General features: G+C 37.6%; 1 pseudogene; it reads left to right on the plus strand.

The window, feature by feature from the left end:
• Window positions 1-2316: 2316 nt before the first annotated feature.
• Window positions 2317-21147, plus strand: part of LOC129060719 (tigger transposable element-derived protein 1-like) — a 35108-nt pseudogene continuing 16277 nt past the window's right edge.

Raw genomic sequence — 21147 nt, forward strand, 5'->3', positions numbered from 1 at the left:
CTTCTACAGACTCATGGGGAGAAAAGTCTGCTTTGCCAGGTGCCCTTGATGTTATCCAGCATGGACGAGGGGCCACATCCTAAAAGGAGGGGCTTTCAGAAACAGATGAAGTGAAAAGACCAACCCAGATTTTCCATTTGTAAACTCTTCTCAAAATAACAAGAAATGGAAATGAAAAGATGTACTAAAAGTAAATGTCTCCTAGGTAAATCGCATGACCTATTCCCAAACCCAATCATATTCTGTAAGAGAAATTACCCAGCTTTACTCTGATATAATCTCATTTAGTATCCCTTAGCATTCACCCCATTCAGGCAGCATTCATATGCAATAGAGCATTAATTAGAATAGATTATGCTTAACTAATGAACAGACACATTTAGAGTATTAATAAGGTAAATCTGGTCCCGTGCCATCTTTCTTTCTTTTCAAAAAACGTTTATTGAAGTATAATATGCATACTGTACAGTGCACAAATCTTAATAAACTCAATGGACTTTTAACAAAGTGGATGCATCTATGTCACCACCACTCAGATCAAGATACAGACCATTCTTATCTCCTAAGAGGGCTTGATCATGTTTCTTTCTTTTTTTTTTTTTTTTTTGAGATGGAGTCTCACTCTGTCGCCCAGGCTGGAGCGCAGTGTTGTGATCTCAGTTCACTGCAACCTCCATCTCCTGGGTTCAAGCAATTCTCCTGCCTCGGACTCCTGAGTAGCTGGGACTACAGGCATGTGCCACCATGCCTGACTAATTTTTTGTATTTTTAGTAGAGATGGGGTTTCACCATGTTAGCCAGGATGTTCTTGATCTCCTGACCTCGTGATCTGCCCGCCTGGGCCTCCCAAAGTGCTGGGATTACAGGCATGAGCCACCGCGCCCGGCCTCGATCATGTTTCTTTTCTAGGCATTTTCTCTTAAAGGTAACCATGATTCTGACTTCTACCATCATGATTAATCTTGCCTGATTCAGAATTTTCTTAATCATATAGTTATGGGCTTTTGCATCTGATTCCTTCATTCAGCACCACCTCATTAATGTTGTTATGTGAGGTCATAGTTCATTCTTTTTTGATAATTCTATAGCATTCCATTGTGTGACTATACAAGCCAATATATCTATCCATTCTATTGTTGATATGCATTTAGGTTTGTTTCTGCCTTTGGGATCGGACTGTTCTAATCTGTCATGTACATGTCTCTTGGTGAACATATGTAGACATTTCTGTTGAGTGCAAATGTAGGAGTGGAATTTCTGGGTCATCAGGTGTATATGTGTAAGCTTTCGTGGATATTGCCAAAATATTTTTCCAAAATGGTTATACCAATTTGTACTCCATTCACAGAATATGAGAACTGTACCTCCTTGCCAACATGAGGTATTATCATCCTATTTAAAACAATACCTTAGTAGGTGTGTAGCATCTTCTTGGAGCTTTAATTTGTGTTTTGCTGATGGCTAATGATGTTGAGCACCTTTTTGTATGCTTATGGGCCATTTGGGTATTTTCTTTTGGGGTTGGACAATAATTTCAAAGGACACAACCCTGAATGCCAAAATCCCATATGCTGAAATTCCAAAAGATCAAAATTCCTAAAGTCTAAAATTTCAAAAATCAGAATCCCAAAAGACCAAAACCTTGAAAATATAATTCTAGAAAAAATAATTGTAAAAAAATTTTTCAAAACACATTTATTTGCATTTATAAAAGGGGATTTGTTTAAGAAACCAAAAACAACAGAATACTTCATAGGCCACTTTACGTAATAAAATAGATAATAATAACATACATGTTTTTGCAAATGTAAACAGGTATACTAATGGCAGTCACACAGGTGTAATAATTATGAGCAGGTAAACCATATTTGTAAAGAAATAGGTCAACAAGCAAAATGTAGAGGCATACCTCATTTTATTGTACCTCACTTTATTGTGTTTCACAAATATTTGTGTTTTTTACAAATTGAAGGATTGAAGCAAACCTGCATCTAGCAAATCTGCCAGCACCGTTTTTCCAACAGCATGTGCTCATTTCATGTGTTTGTATCACAATTTGGTAATTCTCACAATACTTCAAACTTTTTACTCCTATTATAATCTGTTATGGTAATCTGTGATCTTTGATGTTATTGTAATTGTTGTGCGGCATCACGAACCTCACCCATATAAGATGGTGAACATAGTCTATAAATGTTGTATGTGTTCTGATTGCTCCACCAACCAGCTGTTCCCCCATCTCTCTCCCTCTCCTCAGGCCTCCCTATTTACTAGGATATAACAATATTAAAATTAGGGCTGATCTACACCCCTGCAATGGCCTCTAAGTGTTCAAGTGAATGGAAGAATTGCACATCTCTCACTTTCGATCAGAAGCTTGAAATTATTAAGCTTGATGAGGAAGGTGGCATGCCAAAAGCTGAGAAAGGCTGAAAGCTAGGCCTCCTGGGCCAAACACTTAGCTAAGTTGTGACTGTAGAGGAATAGTTCTTGAAGAAAATTAAAAATGCTGCTTTAGTGAACACATGAATAATAAGAAAGTAAAATAGGCTTATTGCTAACATGGAGAAAGTTTGAGTGGTTTGGATAGAAGATCAAACCAGCTACAACATTCCTTGAAGCCAAAGTCTAATCCAGAGCAAGGCCCTAACTCTTTTTGAATCTATGAAGGCTGAGAGAGGTAAGGAAGCTGCAGAAGAAACATTTGAAGCTAGTAGATGTTGGTCCATGACGTTTAAATAAGGAAGTGGTCTTTATAACATAAAACACGAGGTGAAACAGCAAGTGTTGATGGAGAAGCTGGAGCAAGTTATCCAGAAGCTCTAGCTAAGATAATTGATGGAAGTGAGTACACTAAACAACAGATTTTCATTGTAGATGAAACAGTCTTCTGTTGGAAAAAGGTGCCATCTAAGACTTCTGTAGCTAGACAGGAGAAATCAATGCCTGACTTCAAAGCTTCAAAGGACAGTCTGACTCTCTTGTTAGGGGCTAATGCAGCTGGTGAATTTAAATCGAAGCCAATGCTCATTTACGACTCTGAAAATGCTAGGGCCCTTAAGAATTATGTGAAATCTACTCTGCCTGTGCTCTATAAATGGAACCACACCTGGATGATAGCACATCTGTTTTCAGCATGGTTTACTGAATATTTTAAGCCCACTGTTGAGACCTATTGCTCTGATCAAAATATTCCTTTCAAAATATTACTACTCACCCAAGAGCTATCATCCAAGAGTTCTGATGGAAATCTACAAGGAGGTTAATATTTTCATGCCTGTTAAAACAACATCCATTCTGCATCCCATGGATCAAGGAGTCATTTTGACTTAAGTCTTACTTAAATACATTTTGTAAGGCTATAGCTGCCGTGGATAGTGATTCTTTTGATGAATTTGGGAAAAGTCAATTGGAAACCTTCTGGAAAGCATTCACCATGCTGGGCGCGGTGGCTCACACCTGTAATCCCAGCACTTTGCCAGGCCAAGGTGGGCGGATCACCTGAGGTCATGAGTTTGAGACCAGCTTGGCCAACATGGCAAAACCCTGTCTCTACTAAAAATGCAAAAATTAGCTGGGTGTGGTGGTGGGCGCCTGTAATCCCAGCTACTCAGAAGGTTGAGCCTGGAGATTTGCTTGAACCCAGAAGACAGAGGTTGCAGTGAGCCAAGATGGCGCCATTGCACTCCAGCCTGGGCGACAAGAGCGAAACTCTGCCTCAAGGAAAAAAAAAAAAAGATTCATCATTGTTGGTGCCATTAAGAACATTTATGATTCAAAGGAGGAGTCCAGACTATCAATAATAATAGAAGTTTGGAAGTTGATTCCAATCTTCATGGATGACTTTGAGTGATTCAAGACTTCAGTGAAGGAAGTCACTGCAGATGTTATAGAAATAGCAAGAGAACTAAAATTAGAAGTAGCACCTAAAGATGTGACTAAATTGCTGTAATCTTAGATAAAATTTGAAGGGATGAGGAGATACTTCCTATAAATGAGAAAAGAAAGTGATTTTTTGAGATGGAATTTACTCCTGGTGAAAATTCTGTGGACATTGTCGAAATGACACCAAAGGATTTAAAATATTACATAAACTTAGTTGATAAAGCAGGGTTTGAGAAGATTGACTCCAATTTGGAAAGAAGTCCTACTGTGGATCAGATGGTATCAAAAAGTGTAATATGCTACAGTGAAATCTGCCATGAAAGGAAGAGTGAATTGCTGCAGCCAACTTCATTGTTGTCTTATTTTTAGAAATTGCTACAGTAATTCCAGCCTTCAGCAACCAACACTCTGATCAGTCAGCAACCATCCACATTAAAGCAAGACCCTCCGCCAGCAAAGATTACAACTTGCAGAAGGCTCAGATGATCATTGGCATTTTTAAACAATTAAGAAATTTTAAATTAAGGTATGTACACTTTTTAAAGACAATGCTATTGCACACTTAGACTACAATACAGCGTAAACATAAATTTTATGTGCAACCATAAAAACCAAAAAGTTTGTATAACTTGTTTTATTTTGGTGGCTTGAGACTGTATCCATGATATCTCCAAGGTATGCCTGTGTAGATGCATATCTCTATGGTTGGTAATTGTGTGCATCCAGCTTTATAACGCAGCCATTCGAAATACCATGACGTAAATCTTTTGATGAGATAGATAAAAAACTATGATGGGTCACCCCTGCATGTGCAATTGCCCAAGGGTGGAAAATCTCAAGAAATTTTATCTTTCACAAATACAGATGTACAGAAGGACATCTCTTCATTTGTTGAGGAAGTTTCAATGTTCTTACGCGTGCACGCAGTGCTTATGCACAAAATCAACATTGTGATCATGCACTTTTATGGAGCCAAATTTGCAAAAAACACATAAAACAAATGGGAACTCTCTAAAGGTCTTAACACAGTGTATACCTCTAATACTGGAAATGATGTGAAGATGAAACGCATAGTATAGTGAATTGACCCTATGTGTGAAGGGGCAGAAGTCCTACATAGTTGAGTAACTTGGAATGAGAGTTTTTTTTTGTCTTTTTCGCCTGAGTTTTCACTTCTTTTGTGATCTTCAAAACACTCACTGCACTTGTATTTGGAAAGTGGATGTGGTCTACACATTTTCTAAATATATGCTGTCCATTTGAAAGTTTGATTATGGCTCAGCTGTTACAATTAAGCAATTTCTGCTTTTGCAGTACCAATAATAATTAGCTTTAACATTTTTGTCCTTCCCCATTAAGGAGCTTCATATGCTTAATTTATAAGAGCCTTTTTGCAAGGGAAAATTTCACAGATCTCTTCCATTGTGTTGGAAGAAATAAAGTAAGAAGGAATGATATTTACTTTTTCTAACACCAAATTTGTATTAGTCACTCTTCTCCAGAGAGACAGAACTAATAGGATATCTATTTATCTACATAAACATATGATGCAATTATGGTGGCGGTGAAGCGCCATGACAGGCCACTCTCCAAAAGCTGGAGACCTGTGGGATCCCACTGGTAGAGTGGCTGTGTCCAAATCTAAAGGCCTCAAAACCAGGGAAGCTGATGGTGTAACTCTCAGCCTGAGGCTAACAGCCTTGGGACCTGCAGGGACTGCTGATGTAAGTTCTTGAGTCCAAAAGCCAGCTATCCTGGAGTTCTGATGTATAAGGCAACAGAGGAAAAGTTTGTCCCAGCTCACAGAAAAAGACTCATTTTGCTTTCTGCCTTTGCTCTCTCTGGACTCCCAGCCAATCAAATGGGGCCTCCAACAGTGAGGCCAATCTTCCCCTCCTAGTCCAATCAGACTTATAGACTAATCTCTGGACACACCCTCACAGACATACCCAAAACAACACTTTACCAGGTTTCTGGGTTTTCCTTAATCCAGGCAAGTTGACACTTACAGTTAAAGTTTGAGAGTCAAGAAGTTGTGCATATCTCAACCAAAATAATTGTATAGAAAACCACACCTAGACACATCAAAGTAAAACTGCTGAAAAGCAAAGAGAAAGTTTAAAATAAAGTAGAATGAAGAAAACAATAAAAGTAAAAGCCAAAATCAATGAGATAAATATTCAAAAGTGGAAATTGACAAAGCCTAAAGTTGATTTTTAAAAATATTAGTGAAATTATAAAAACTTCAGAATTGCTTTGGCTATTTGGGGTCTATTATGGTTCCACATAAATTTTAGGATTATTTTTTCTATTTCTATGAAGAATGCCATTGGGATTTTGATAGGGATTGTGCTGAATTTTACATATTGCTTTAAGCCGTATGTTCATTTTAACAATATTCTTGCAATCCACAAGATTGGTATCTTTCCATTTATTTGTGTCCCCTTCAATTTCTTTCATCAGTGTTTCATAGTTTTCAGTGTGTACATCTTTCACTTCATTTGTTATATTTATCCCTAAGCATTTTATTTTATTTTATTTTGATGCTATTGTAAATGAGATTATTTTCTTGATTTCTTTTCAGCTAGGCTGTTATTTGCGTCTAGGAATGTCATGGACTTTTGTACATTAATTTTGTATCCTGTAACTTTATTGAATTTATTTATTAGATGTAACAGTTTTCTGCTGGAGTCCTTGGGGTATTCCACATTTAGAATCATGTTATTTGCAAGCAGAGATAATTTTATTTCTTTATTTCTGATTTAGATACCTTTTATTTCTTTTTCTTGTCTCATTGTTGTCTTATCAGTTTTTCATTGATATATAATAATTGTACATATTTATGGGGTATATGTGATAATTTGATACATACATACAATGTATAATGAGCAAATCAGGGTAATTAGGATATCCATCACCTCAAACATTTATCATTTCTTTGTATTGGGAACATTCCAAATCTTTTCTTCTAGCTATTTTGTAATAGACAACAAATTGCTGCTAACTATGATCATTCTATTGAACAGTATAATTTATTCTTTATATATATAACTGTATTTTTGTACCCTTTAACCAACCTTTCCTTTTTCCTCTCCTTCCCCTAAACCCATTGTTCCCAGCCTCTGGTAACAATCACAGTCTGGTAACTTTCTATTTCTAACTAATTTTAGACTCTCAGAAAAGTTTGCTTTCAACCTTTAGAAGATCAACTTTTTAGCTCCCACATGTGAGTGAGAACGTGTGATATTTGTCTTTCCATGCCTGGCTTATTTCATTTAACACAACGACCTCTGGTTCCATCCATGTTGCTGCAAATAACAGGATTTCACTCTTTTTTATGTCTGAATACTTTTTCATTGTGTGTGTGTGTGTGTGTGTGTGTATATATGTATATATGTGTATATATGTATATATGTGTATATGTGTATATATGTATATATGTGTATATATGTATATATTTTTTGATTTGATTTTTGTATATGGAGAGAGATACAGATCAAGTTTCATTCTTCTGCATATGCATATCCAGTTTTTCCAGCACCATGTATTGAAGGGATTGTCCTTTCTGCAATGTATTTTCTTGGCACCTTTGTAAAAAATCAGTTGGCTCTAAGTGTGTGGATTTATTTCTGGGTTCTCTATTGTGTCCCATTGGTCTATGTGTCTGTTTTTATGTCAGAACCATGCTGTTTTGGTTACTGTAGCTCTGTAGTATATTTTGAGGTCAAGTAGTGTGATGCTTACAGCTTTGTTCCTTTTGCTTTAGCTATTAGAGGTCTTTTGTGGTTCCACAGGATAGGATGTAGCAGCAGTTCAGCTCAGCAATTGTGGGCCACCAGGCAGAGGTGGTTCAGTGGTGACAAAGCCTGAGGGATGAAGGGGTGCAGTGACTACTGGCCCCTAGAACGCGAAACATTCCAGCAGTGGCTCTGGTTTCAAGGTAGCTCAGCGCAGTGTCAGTGTGGGCCATGGGGAGGCAAGGCACAGTGTCAGCTCCTACTCTGAGTGGTCAAGGCATGCAGCAGTATGGACTCTGGGCAGCTCCTGCAGCTGGGCATAGCACCTGTGAATACTGCAGGAGTCCCCAGTAGTGAGGACTGTAGTCGTTCAAGGTGGTGATGGGGGTTGTCAGGGTCCTTCTGTTTTCCTTTTCCTGCAGGGAAGTCCCTCCTGGTTCCAAGCTGATCTTGACTGGGGGATGGGTGGCAGAGGCAAGGTGTTTCCTTTTGTTCTCTATGTGACCATACTGGGTTTCTGTGCTCTACCGGTTCCTGCTATTTCTTTGATGTGTTCTGGCACTCTCCTTTAGTTATTTTCATCAATGTGTGGTTGTTTGTTAGTTTGGCTGTTTGTCAGGGAGATAAGTGCTAGGGATTTCTAATTGGCCATCTTGTTCTGCCTCCTCTATTTAAGCTTTTAAGAATATATTCTACTTGTTTGGTTTAATTTTCACATTTTCATGAGAATATTAATGGTAATAGACATTTTAAGGTCTTTGCCTGATGACCTCCATATCAGGATCCCTGTGATTGTATTTTTGCTTTATGTTCTTTGTCATTTGTTTCTACTTCTTGGCATGCCTATTAATTTTTTTTAACTTTCTATTTCTAACTAATTTTAGACTCTCATAAAAGTTTCATATACAGTATAAAGAGTTTCATTAAGACATTCTTCTATATGAAAGAGATGTTCCTTCTCCCAATTTATTTATTTGGTTGCTTATTTATAGCATTATGGGTTTATGGATATTTATTTTATTTCATGGGTTGCAGTCCAATACTATCGTTATTTATTTTGGCCCTCCAATCATTCCAGCTTTGGTTATGAGGAGCCCCTTTAAGTTGGCTCTTTTGTGCTTTTGACAAGACCCCTTACGTTTTTAGCACTTTTATTACAGGAGTTATTAAGAAATAGGCAGATAGGGTAAAACAGTCCTCAGTAAGGCTTTTTCTTTTAATAAAAAAGCCACCCCCAAAAACATTTCTTTTCCAACAGAAAGCAGCTTGAAAAACCAGACCAGCAAGCATTGGTATGCAAATGCTGGTGGCTAGAAAACAAGTCTACCCAATATGGAGGTTCCCGCCCTCTTCTCCTTGTCATAATGTGTGCCAGGTGTCATGGCTGCCTCCAGATAAAACCACATGTGCAGGACATCATGGTGACCCGTATTTGCATATTAAGAGTCTAGGGTGGGAGGGCCAGGTTTTTACTGGGCTACATGAATGACACACCTGGTCAAACCAATCCCCTGGACCCTATGCAAATCAGACACTGTTTCCTCCTGCCTCCCAGTATCACCGACTGCTTTCCACCGCCCATGGGGTTTTCAGTCTGGAGTCCCCCTCCCTCTACTAAAAATATAAAAAATTAGCCGGGCATGGTGGCAGGCACCTGTAATCCCAGCTACTAGGGAGGCTGAAGCACGGGAATCGCTTGAACCTGGGAGGCCGAGGTTGAGGTGGGCAAAGATCACCCACTGCACTTCAGCCTGGGTAACAGAGCAAGACTCTGTCTCAAAGGAAAAAAAAAAGAAACTAAGATCTGAGTGCTAGATGGGCTTGTTGCTTCTAGGCCCTCTTAGCAATGAGAGGTAGGAAATATATCTGTGCATACTTACACATACACAAACATCCATTTTATTTCTGTATCTGTATAGACTCTAAAAACATGAATTTACATTGAAACCTCAGATTCCTGTCTAGCAGCAAAGGTTCATTTTAGCCTTCTACTTTCCTTAATTGTCACTTCTTTGATGGTGAGAAACTTGGTTTTCATTATCTACCTATTTGTTCAGTCCTAGTATATGCATAAACTAATTTCAGAATGGTTAACCCGGGCTTCTATGAGAAACAAATTTACCAACTAGGCTACAGCATTTGTGTATAGTTCTTTTTGTCTTTAGTACCAGTCAAAAATCTTGTTGTCCAAAGTTACTTAGGTTAGTTGCTTTTTTCTCTCTCTGTCACCTGGGCTGATGTGCAGTGCCACAATCATGGCTCAATGTAATCTGAACCTCCCAGGCTCAAGCGATCTCCCTGCCTGGGCCTCCTAAGTAGCTAGGACTACAGGCTTGAGCCACTACACCTGGCCAACAAGTTAGTTCTTTTCTTCCTTACTCCCTTCAGTGTGGTTACGTTCTTTGTTTACAATATAGATAAGTTAATGTGGTATTGTTTGTACTCCATCTTGAGTTCCCTTCACAACCTGGTTGGTTTGAATTGTTTATTTCTTTGAATGCGTGTAACATTACTATGGTTGTAGGAGTGGGATCTATACAAAAAGATATACTCAAAAGTATTACTCCTTCTTCACCCCATTTTAACCTCTCCCATTCCTTTCTTCTATCTATTCCTTTCCCACCTACCTGCTGTAGTTCTTGGTTTATCTGTCACCTACCTGCTGTAGTTCTTGGTTTATCTGTCACCTACCTGCTGTAGTTCTTGGTTTATCTGTCACCTACCTGCTGTAGTTCTTGGTTTATCTTTCCTGTGTTTCTTTTGTGTAAATGATCAGAAATGTGTCTTTTCCTATACCTTCTTCTCTGCCCGGTGGGTAACATGGTATTCATTCCCTTTTGTACTTGCTTTTTTTTTTTTTTTTCTTTGAGACAGAGTCTCATTCTGTTGCCAGGCTAGAGTACAGTGGCGCGATCTCGGCTCACTGCAACCTCCACATCCCAGGTTCCAGCAATTCTTCTGCCTCAGCCTCCTGAGTAGCTGGGACTACAGGCATGTGCCACCATGCCCAGCTAATTTTTGTATTTTTAGTAGAGACGGAGTTTCACCATGTTGGCCAGGATGGTCTCGATCTCTTGACCTCGTGATCCACCTGCCTGGGCCTCCCAAAGTGCTGGGATTACAGGCTGCACTTGCTTTTTACACTTAGCCTGGTATCTTGAAGGTCACTTCATATCAATTAATAGAGACCTTCCTTTTTTTCATTTTCCTTTATCTTTTTGTTTCTTTTTACAGCTACATAGTATTTCATTGTGTGGAAGTATCACAGTTTATTCAGCCACTCTCTAAAGTATGACTTTTAGGTTGTTTCTAATCTATTGCAATTTCACATAATGCTACAGTGAATAACTCTGAATATGTATTTTTGTATTGTGAGATGTGTATCTTCAGTGTAGAGTCCTAGAAGTCAGATGACTGGCTTAAAAAATAAGTGTATGCAGAGTTTTGTTAGGTATTTCCCAATTCCCTTCCAGAAAGATTGTGCCAATTTGTATTCCCATCAGCAATGTATGAGAGTACCTGTTTCCTCACAGCTTTGCCAACAAAATGTATTGTCAGGCTTTCTAAGTTTTGCTATTCAGTTGTTGAGAAATGGTATTAATGAATAATTGTCATTTTACATATGTTTTGGAACCATTTTACTATGTCTTTATGAATAGTTTATGCCTTTTTCCATTTTTCTATTACATTTTGCTTCCCAACCTAAATGCTCATCAACCAAAGAGTGGATAAATAAAATGTCATATATATACACCATGGAATACTACTCAGCCATAAACTGGAATGAAATAATGACCTTCACAGCAACTTGGATGGAGCTGGAGGCCATTATTCTAAGTGAAGTAACTCAGGAATACCAAACGTTGTATGTTCTCACTTGTAAGTGGGAGCTAAACTATGAGGATCCAAAGGCATAAAAATGATATAATGGACTTTGGGGACTCAGGGGAAAGGTAGGAGGCGGTGAATGATGAGACACTACAAATTGGGTACGGTGTACACCTCTTGGTTGATGAGTGCACCAAAATCTCAGAAATCACCAGTAAAGAACTTATCCATGGAACCAAAAACCACCTGTACCCCCCAAAACTACTGAAATAAAATAAAAATAAAAATTTTTTTGGTTCCTTGGCCCTCAATTTTTAAGCATTCTCTAGCCCTTTATCTGTGAGATATGTTGCAAATATTTTTTCCCAGTTTGTCAGTTATCTTTTGGCTTTTTAAATTGGTATTTTGTTTGTTTTTGTCATAAAAACCTTTTTATTTGTCAGAAGTTACTTTTTATCTCTTTTTCATTGCCTCTGGATTTTGAGTCATAGTTAGCAAGGCTTTTTCCTACATTAAGATTAAAGAATAATTCAAGTATTTTATGTTTTCACTTTTTTTCTTTATATCCCTGAAGTATTTGGAGTCTATTCTTATGTATACTATGAGATATGGATCTCATTTTATCTTTTTCCAAATGTCTACTCAATTGTCTAACATCATTTATTTTTAAACATCTTTACTCTAGTGGTTTCAAATGCCATCCACATCATATACTACTTTTTCTTCTATAAGTCTTTCTCTGAATTTTCTACTCCGCCTCACTGGCCATGTGCCTTTGCCATGTGGTTTTAATTATAGAGGCTTTATAGTATGTTTTAATGTCCACTACTCCCCCCTCATAAGTATTCTTTTCCCACATCTCCTGGCTATTTCGACATATTTGTTTTTCCACATAAAAGCAAATATGGTCATGTTCTTTGTTTATAATACAGGTAAGTTAATTTGTTATTGCTTCTACTCTATGTTGAGTCTGGTGTCACCTTTAACTCCATAAAATAGCTTGTTGGTGCTTTTATTGGCATCACATTTCATGTGTAAATTATCTTAGAGAAAACTCACATCTTTTATAATATTACACTATCCTGCCTAAGAACAGAAAATGTCTATTTGTTCAAATCTACTTTTTTTGTCTTTCAGCAGTGTATTAAAATTTTCCTTATACATATTTTACACACTTCTTTTTAAGCTTATTTCTAAATATTTTATCTTTTTGGTTACTATTGTAAATGAGGTGTTCTTTACCATCATGTCTTCTAACTTTTCATTGTTTGTCAATATGAAAGCCATTGATTTTTTCTGTCGTTTTAATATCCTGCTACCTTACTCAATTGTTTTATTGTTTGAGTTAGTTTCATCATTGATTCTGTTGGGTTTTGCTAGTATACTGTTATAGCATCTTCAAATAGAGAACATTTTACTATAGCTTTATCCATTCTTAGGCCTTGATTGATTTCCTTTACCTGATTACTTTCACTCGTAACTCTAGTACAGTGTTGGATAGTAGAAGAGGTAGTGGTCATCCTTGCCTTGTTCTTTATCTTAGTGAAAATGCCTGTTAATGTTTTATTAAATATGAAAAATTATATCGAGTATGAAAAATTATAGAGAATCTGAATAGTTATTTTCCTGAATTTGGAAATTAATTTTCTTCTAATGGGTACATAACAAATGAAAAAATCACTCTTTGATCTAGTTGGGACTGTCAATTTCTCAAGGTGTATCACTGTTCAAGCTTTCAGGTAAAAATCATTGAAGACTTCTTTTTGTAGGTTTTGGGCCCCCATTTTATCTTCCCAGGACTATAAAACTGTCAAAATCTCTATCACTTAATTGATACTTTTGGTTTAGTTTCACAAATCTCACCTTATACATGTACATTTTAGGAATCAGCAAGTACTGTGAGTGGAAATTAATGCAGAATCTTAAGGTATCCTAAGAGTACTACTTCTACCCCGGATCTTAGCATCATGGGGTATCCTCTGACACCTTCAAACAGCTGAATTTTTTTCTTTTTGTATTCTATCCAGCTTTGATGGTGTCCTCAGCAGGACAGATGGTCTGATACCAGGTACTCCATTGAGCTGGAAGCGGAAGTTATCTTCAGGTCATATTTGTCAAGTGAATGCTATTTCCTGGTGAGTTCTGAAGACCCAGTAAGACTAGATTTTGAAGATAATTGAGTACTCACATTGGGATTTGTGCGTTTTTACTGAAACTGATTACCACACTGGCATGCAAGAAATGCCATTGCCTCAGGCCATTGATATTGGAAATCTGAATAGCTATGCCCTAGTAGATTTTGGTTTTAGCAGATACCACTTTGAAGTTATTGTACATCTTCCCTGGTTATGATGCTCAGATTAGAAATCTTAAATATTTTCAGCTCTCTACTTTCCCTCACTTTTCTTATTAGGTGAGTTGCAAAAACCTACTGATTTTTGCCTCTTCTATAACCCTTCTCTGTCCTTCACTTTCCGTTCTCAATGATAGTGCCCAGATTCAGACCCTATTGTCCTTTTCCTGCACTACTTTCATAGCCACTGTCTCCTCTTCCAGCGTCTCATTTCAAACACCCATCTCCCTTCTAATCTATACTGTATGCTGCTAAAAGAGGTGGTCAACCTAATAAATAGTTCAGAGTATGAAAATCGCCTCAGAAACCTCTCCACTGCTTAATAAGGGAAGTCCATCATTATCTGATCTCACATTATAATCTCCTCCACAACTTCTCCCATTCGTTATTCTCTGATCCAGTTATTCTGTCCTTGAACATGCCACACAATAGCTCACCTTCATGCTTTGGCTCATGTTGTTTTCTTTGATGAAACCATCCTTTTAAAATCTTTTCAAATTTTTGAAATCATACTCATCCTTAAAAATCCTGCAGAAGTTCCAGAAGCTCCTTGAAATCTTCCCTAGTCCTTCTAGTCAGAATTAATTGCTCCTTCTTTTGTAGTCCCATAGCATTGCTTGTAATAATATTTAGCCCTTGCCTTGTATAATATGGAGCTAACATATATTGAGTACTTACTGTATGTTATGCTAGAGAATGAGCTAAGCTCTTGACAAACGTTATCTCATCCATTCCTCTATATTCAGTGAGAAAAGGACTAAGAACTATTGTTATCTTCATACATAGAGGGGGAATTTAGAGTGATTTATATGTCTTTTTTACATAATAAAAACTCATTCAAAGTACAGAACTTATCTGGTAAATTAATACCTACTATTCCAGTGCCTTCTATAAAGTAGACTCTTGCTAAATAAATTTTGCTGAAACAAAGAGGCTCTTTATTGGATGACCTCGCATTGGCCCAAAAGTCTTATCATCCATAAGAGGTTCATTCACTCCCTTCAGGAAACTAAGTCAGGTAACACTTATTGAACTCTTATTATGTGACCATTTATATATTTCACATAATCTTGGCCACAGGTTCTGTTATGTTTCCCATATTACAGGTGAGGAAACTAAGGTTTTAAGGAAGTTAAGTAACCCGCCTATGACCACACAACTAGTAAGTGTTAGAGCCCAAACTGGACTTATTGCTTTCTGTCTCCAGAACTAGATCTCTTAACCATTATGTTATACTGTCTTATAGAGCTAATGGTAATTGTAAGTGATTTCAAATTGGATGTGTGAGGTATATTTGTCTTTTCAAATTTATCTTCACTTTTTTCCTGGAGACATAGCTTCCCAGCTAGAGACTAAATTTCCTGACAATCTTTGCAGTTAGGTATAGCTATGTGGCAAAGAATTTTTGCCAATGAAACGTAAGCTTCAGAGATGTGAAGGATTTCCACATTACTTGTCGGAAAGAAAATTTTTTGCCTTGTTTCTCGTCTTTTTCTCTTTCTCAAGAATTTAAAACCAGGCAAAGCAATAAGTCATTTTTGATCATTTAAATAAAGGCAACATTTTAGGAATGACATATTAGCAAGATGAAATAAATCTAAGTCCCTTAACAGTTTTGTGGAGAAGATCTGCCCACTATCTATGTATGTGAAAGAGAAATAAAATTCAATCTTATTTAAGCCATTATATTTGGTGGTGGCGGGGAGCTAGGGGAGTTTCTGTTATAGCAGCTTAGCCTTTATTAACCTAATACACCATTTATTTCAAATTGATGCTAAGGATGCTTTTCTGGTGACAATTGGAAGCTTCTAATCGCCATATTCTCAGAGTAGAGACAGATGTGAACCAAGCAGTTACCTACGAACACATCAGCAGCAAACCAAGCATCAATGAATAAATTACAATGCTAATGACACAGTTAAAATGTTTTCTCTTCATGCTTTATGATCTCCATTTGAATCTCTTTCCACTGTACACTTCATTTATGTAACCAATATACTATAATAGCTTTCAATCCAGCCACAGGATGTTAATATTTTTCTTCAGCTAATATAAGGCAAACACTGAGAATTTAATGGAATAACCAACTGGGTGACACTGAATATATTCTTTTCAGTTCACTAGATGCACACAGAGGGGAAGAACACTACCCAATCAGGGGATTACAAATGGGAAGACACCTGGCCAGATGATAATGAAGGGAGATAATACTCTCCCTTCTCCCAGTCTGGAGAAGGGGAGTAGGCACCAGAGGACTATTCAAATACTGAAGTGTCCAAATATGAGAACTGTCCAAGTGAAAAATCATCTTTATATGTGCCATGAGACAAGGTGGGACTTGGTTTGAAAGGCTAAAAACATTTGGGTTAGCAAGAAATCCAGGTTAAGAATGAGAGAATGAGAGGTGAGAGCAAGAAGAAAGGAAGGAAGGAGGGAGGAAGAGAAGGAAGGAAGGAGGAAAAGGAAGGAAGGAAAGGGAGAAGAAAGAAAGGGAGGGAGGGAAGGCAAGGAGGGAGAGAAGGAAGGAAAGAAGAAAGAAGTGGAGAGGAGAGAAAGTATTTTGGAAAAGAAAACACTACACAAGCTGGATAGGTAGGTTAATTTATATTCCTTTCTTAGAGGTCATAAAACTTTCTTTGGTGCCTTCCTCTGCAGATGTGTGACACACCCAAAGGAAGTCTAAGCAGGGGCTCAATGATACAAGAATCACACCTCATCTCAAGGCCCTTCCAGCTTCTGGCAAGGCTTTCTGTGAACTTGATACTTATGCAGAGTTTTGTTCCTGAGGCAGGAACCTCCCTTGTACATGTAGGAAAAAGCCAGAGGTGACTTAGAAGCAACTTGGCTCCGAGGTCTAACTGGAGGGATTTTATATTTTCCAGTGGTCTGTTTGCCATGCCACCATCTATGCCATGGTAGCTAAACCTTGGGCGAGTTAGGGACTCCCATGTAAGTTTTCTCCTAGTCCATCAAGTAGAGCAGGAGATAGATTAGGCTATCCATAGACTTCCCCATGGCAAGTGCAGCTGGGGGTCCGTCCTATGGTAGAATATGCGGGCCAAGTCCTCATAAATATCCTTCAGGGATCTCCATATATATTCCGGTTTCCTAGTGAAGTCCATCATTACAACCTTCACTCCTTCCTGAAGAACTCAGCCTTTTCACTTTATGTACAAATTTTTTCCCCAGAGAACTTTGGTGAGTGGCCCTGGCATGGGATTTTTTAGCTACAGCATTCTTAATGATGAATTTGCAATAATTTATACTGATGGTTCAGGAATGAGAATGTAAACTTCCATAGCCCAGTGTTTCCTGGAAAGACTTTCTCTTCCAGTAAATATGAAGTGTAACATGGACTCATATTTCACAGCTAAATGTTTTCTGGTTTGAATCATTTGTACTTTCAAAAGCATCACTGATAAAATGTTAAAGAGATACATTTAAACATTATTTAACAAACCAATCTCAAGAGTTTGTTTACAAGACCATGAGAGACAATAGAAGGATAGATTATTTACAAGCTATTAGGAGAACAAATGAGACAATTAAAAATATCTGATTAAGCTAAAAAGATAGGAAAACACAAAAGAACAAATAATAGATGGGACATGTAGAAAACAAATGGCAAGATGGCAAATTCAAACTCAAACATATTGGTAATTATATTCAATGTAAATGAGCGAAAAACCCCAAATAAAAGGTAACTTTGTTTGTTAATAAATAACAAAACATTGGTCAGGCCTGTAGTCCCAGCATTTTGGGAGGCCCAGGCAGGTGGATTGTTTGAGCCCAGGAGTTCAAGACCATCCTAGGCAACAAGGCGAAACCCTTTCTCTACTAAAAATACAAAAAAAATAGCTGAGCACGGTGGCCTGCGCCTGAAGTCCCAGCTACTCCTGAGGCTGTGGTAGGATCACCCAAGCCTGGGAAGTTGAGGTTGCAGTGAGCCAAGACTGTGTCCCTGCCCTCCAGCCTGGGCAACAGGAGTGAGACTCTGACTCAAAACAAAACAAAACAAAACAAAACAAAACAAAACCGAATATGCCACTCACACAAGACTTACCTTAAATATGAAGAAAATAGAAAAATTAAAAATAAAGATGGAAAAAGATATACAATGCACACATTAAGATAATGAAAACTAACAGTTATCTTATTCTGATGAAAAATGGACTTCAACACAAGATATTACTAGAGATAAAGAGGAACATTTTATAAGGACAAAGATCTAGCAAATTCAATCCTGAATTTGTGTGAAATAAATAACATAGGCTTACACTGTAGAAAGAGAAAAAAAATTGGCCAGGTGTGGTGGCTTATGCCTGTAATCCCAGCACTTTGGAAGGTTGAGGCAGGTGGATCACAAGGTCAGGAGTTCAAGACCAGCCTGGCCAATATGGTGAAACTCTCTCTCTACTAAAAATACAAAAATTAGCCGGGCATGGTAGCAGGCACCTGTAGTCCCAGCTACTTGGGAGGCTGAGGCAGGAGAATTGCTTGAATCCAGGAGGCAGAGGTTTCAGTAAGCTGAGATCACGCCACTGTACTCCAGCCTGGGGGACAGAGTGAAACTCTGTCTCCAGAAAAAAAAAAAAAAAAGGGGAAAAAATTAACAGAACTGAAAAATAGAAATAGTCATATCTACAATCATAGCTGTAAATTTTAACAAATCCCTTTCAGTAACTGATAGGCAAAAATTCAACAAACATATAGGAGATTTGAAAAGCTAGAGTAACAAACTTTATAAAATTTATGTACATAGAATTCTACATTCAGCGTCTGTAGAATACACATGCTTTTCCAATGTACATGCAACATCACCCAAAGAAACCATATACTTGGCTATAAAGCAAGTCTCAACAAATCTCAAAGGATGGAAACCAGGTAGAATACATGATCTAAATATAGTGGAATTAAGGATGATAACAATAGCAAAGAAACACTGGGAAAATCCCCAAATGTCTAGAAATTAAGCAATATACTTCTGAATAACCCCTTGGTATAAAAGCAATTACAATAAAAAACTTTAAAAAATAAATTAAACTAAATAAAAATATGACATATCAAACAGTGGGATGCAGCTAAAGTTGTGCTTAGAGGAATACATATAGTTTTAAAATCTATATATTAGAAAAAAAGGCTAAAAGTGAACAATTTAAGCATATATCTCTAGTAGCTAGAAAAATAATAGACAATTCTGGTAAAAATGGAAGGAAATAATAAAGATAAAAAGTAGAATAAATGTAATAAGAAATAAATACATAATAGAGAAAAATCAACAAGGACAAAAGCTGGTTCAAAAAGACCAACCCCTACCAATAAATTCCTACTAAGAAAACAAGAGAGCCAAAGATTGCCAAAATCAGGAATGAAGAGGGAGGCATTTGTAGAGAAGACCTTCAAGCTTTTAAGGAAAAAATAATGCTAATTTTATACAAATTCCTTCAGAGAATTAAAAAAGAGGAAACAGTTTCCAGCTCATTCTGTAAGGTCAACAAACAGAACCTGGTAACCTTACAAGGATAACCAAACCTGAAAAATAACCTTACAAGGAAAGAAAAGCATAGGCCCATCTCTTCCATAAACATAGATTTTCAAAATCCTCAGCAAAATATCAGAAAATGATTCTTTGTGATCACTTTGGGTTTCTTCTGGGAATACAAGACCAGTATTTGAAAAACTATGTAATTCTTCACATTATCAGAATAAAGAAGAACACCCAAATGATCATCTCAATAGCTGCAGAAAAAGTATTAGATAGAATAAGCCCCCATTCTTGATAAAAATTGTTAGCAAACTAGGAATGGAAGGAAACTTTGCAAATTTAGTAAAGTGTATCTCCAAAAAAAATCTAACTCCAACTCAGTGTAGAAATGTTGAAAGCTTTGGCTGGGTGCGGTGGCTCATGCCTGTAATCCCAGCACTTTGGGAAGCCCAGTCTGGTGGATTACCTGAGGTTGAGAGTTCGAGACCAGCCTGACCAACGTGGAGAAACCCCATCTCTACTAAAAATACAAAATTAGCCAGACGTGGTGGTGCATACCTGTAATCTTAGCTACTCAGGAGGCTGAGGCAGGAGAATTGCTTGAACCCGGGAGGTAGAGAAAAAAAAAAGAAATATTGAAAGCTTTCCCTGTGAGATTGCAAATGAAATAAGGACATCTGCTGTCACTTCTCTGTTCAGCATTGTACTGGGGAGGTCCAACCATGTACAAGGCAGAGACTGCTGGAGCACTCAGAAGTGGTGCAATCTCAGGAAAGTGTTGGCCCTTTGAATGGAGGAGCCTCAAATCCAGCAGCCTCTTCCTAGAGAGGTCTGTGGTCTCAACAGAGTTGCACTTACCAACAGGCATGAGAAGGAGCCTTAGAAAATCTCTGATAATATCTAGGATTGACAAGTAGCTCTGGGGACTCCTGAACGACCAGGAGAGAGAAAGGTGAGAAAATCCCGTCTCAGAGAGCTGAGAACATTCCTGAAGAACCTTAGTGGGTGTGAGAGGCATATAAGTATTGAAGTACAATTATGCACACTATTGATGCTTCCTCAGCTTTTAAGAACTATTTTTGTTTATTCTGTGTGATGTCCGGGCTTTCGTTGTACTCTACAGAGCAATGAATAATTTTTTAGTATTAGCACATCCTAAATATTGCATGGGACGTACTTATACTAAACAGCTATTTCTTTGCAATTTATTTACCTGGGCATCGTGTATTTTATTTGCTAACTCTTGCAACTCTATTGATACAAGAATTATAAATAATATTGAAGAATTTTGATTATTATATAATTGCCATCACTTATCAGTTGCATTTGCATTTATATCTATAAATACAGATCTAAAAATGTAAATATTTTCTTTTGGTAAAATTTCCTTCTAATTTATTGTGGCCAGTGTGCCTCTAAATGCAGACAGAGTTTGTGTTGCTGGTAGACTGTTGAGTGGAGAGATTTCCCTAGGTTGCAGGGCACCAAGAAAAGTGTGATCTGAAAGGATATTTTACAAATGGAGAGGGAAGAGAGTTTATGGGTGCTCTGGGAACCTGGGTAGAGAAGAGGGGAAGCTGGGAAATTGGGAGCACCCAACAAGCTTTAGAGAACGGATTTTGAGCTACTCTTAATTTGTAATCACAGCAAAAATCAAACTTCCTTTTATTGCCTTTGCCCCCTGCTGGAGCTCATTAATTGTGATTGTTTTTGTCCACCTCAGCAAACACTGAAAGTGCTGTTCTATAGACACACCCTTTTCCTGCTCTAGCCAAAATTACTGAAAAAATCATCCCCTATGATTTTAACACTTACATTTGTTATGGAAGAGGCTGTGGTTTCAATTCTGCTTTCTTTTC

This window comes from Pongo abelii, chromosome 6, assembly GCF_028885655.2.
Source record: "Pongo abelii isolate AG06213 chromosome 6, NHGRI_mPonAbe1-v2.0_pri, whole genome shotgun sequence".
Taxonomy (NCBI): Eukaryota; Metazoa; Chordata; class Mammalia; order Primates; family Hominidae; genus Pongo; species Pongo abelii.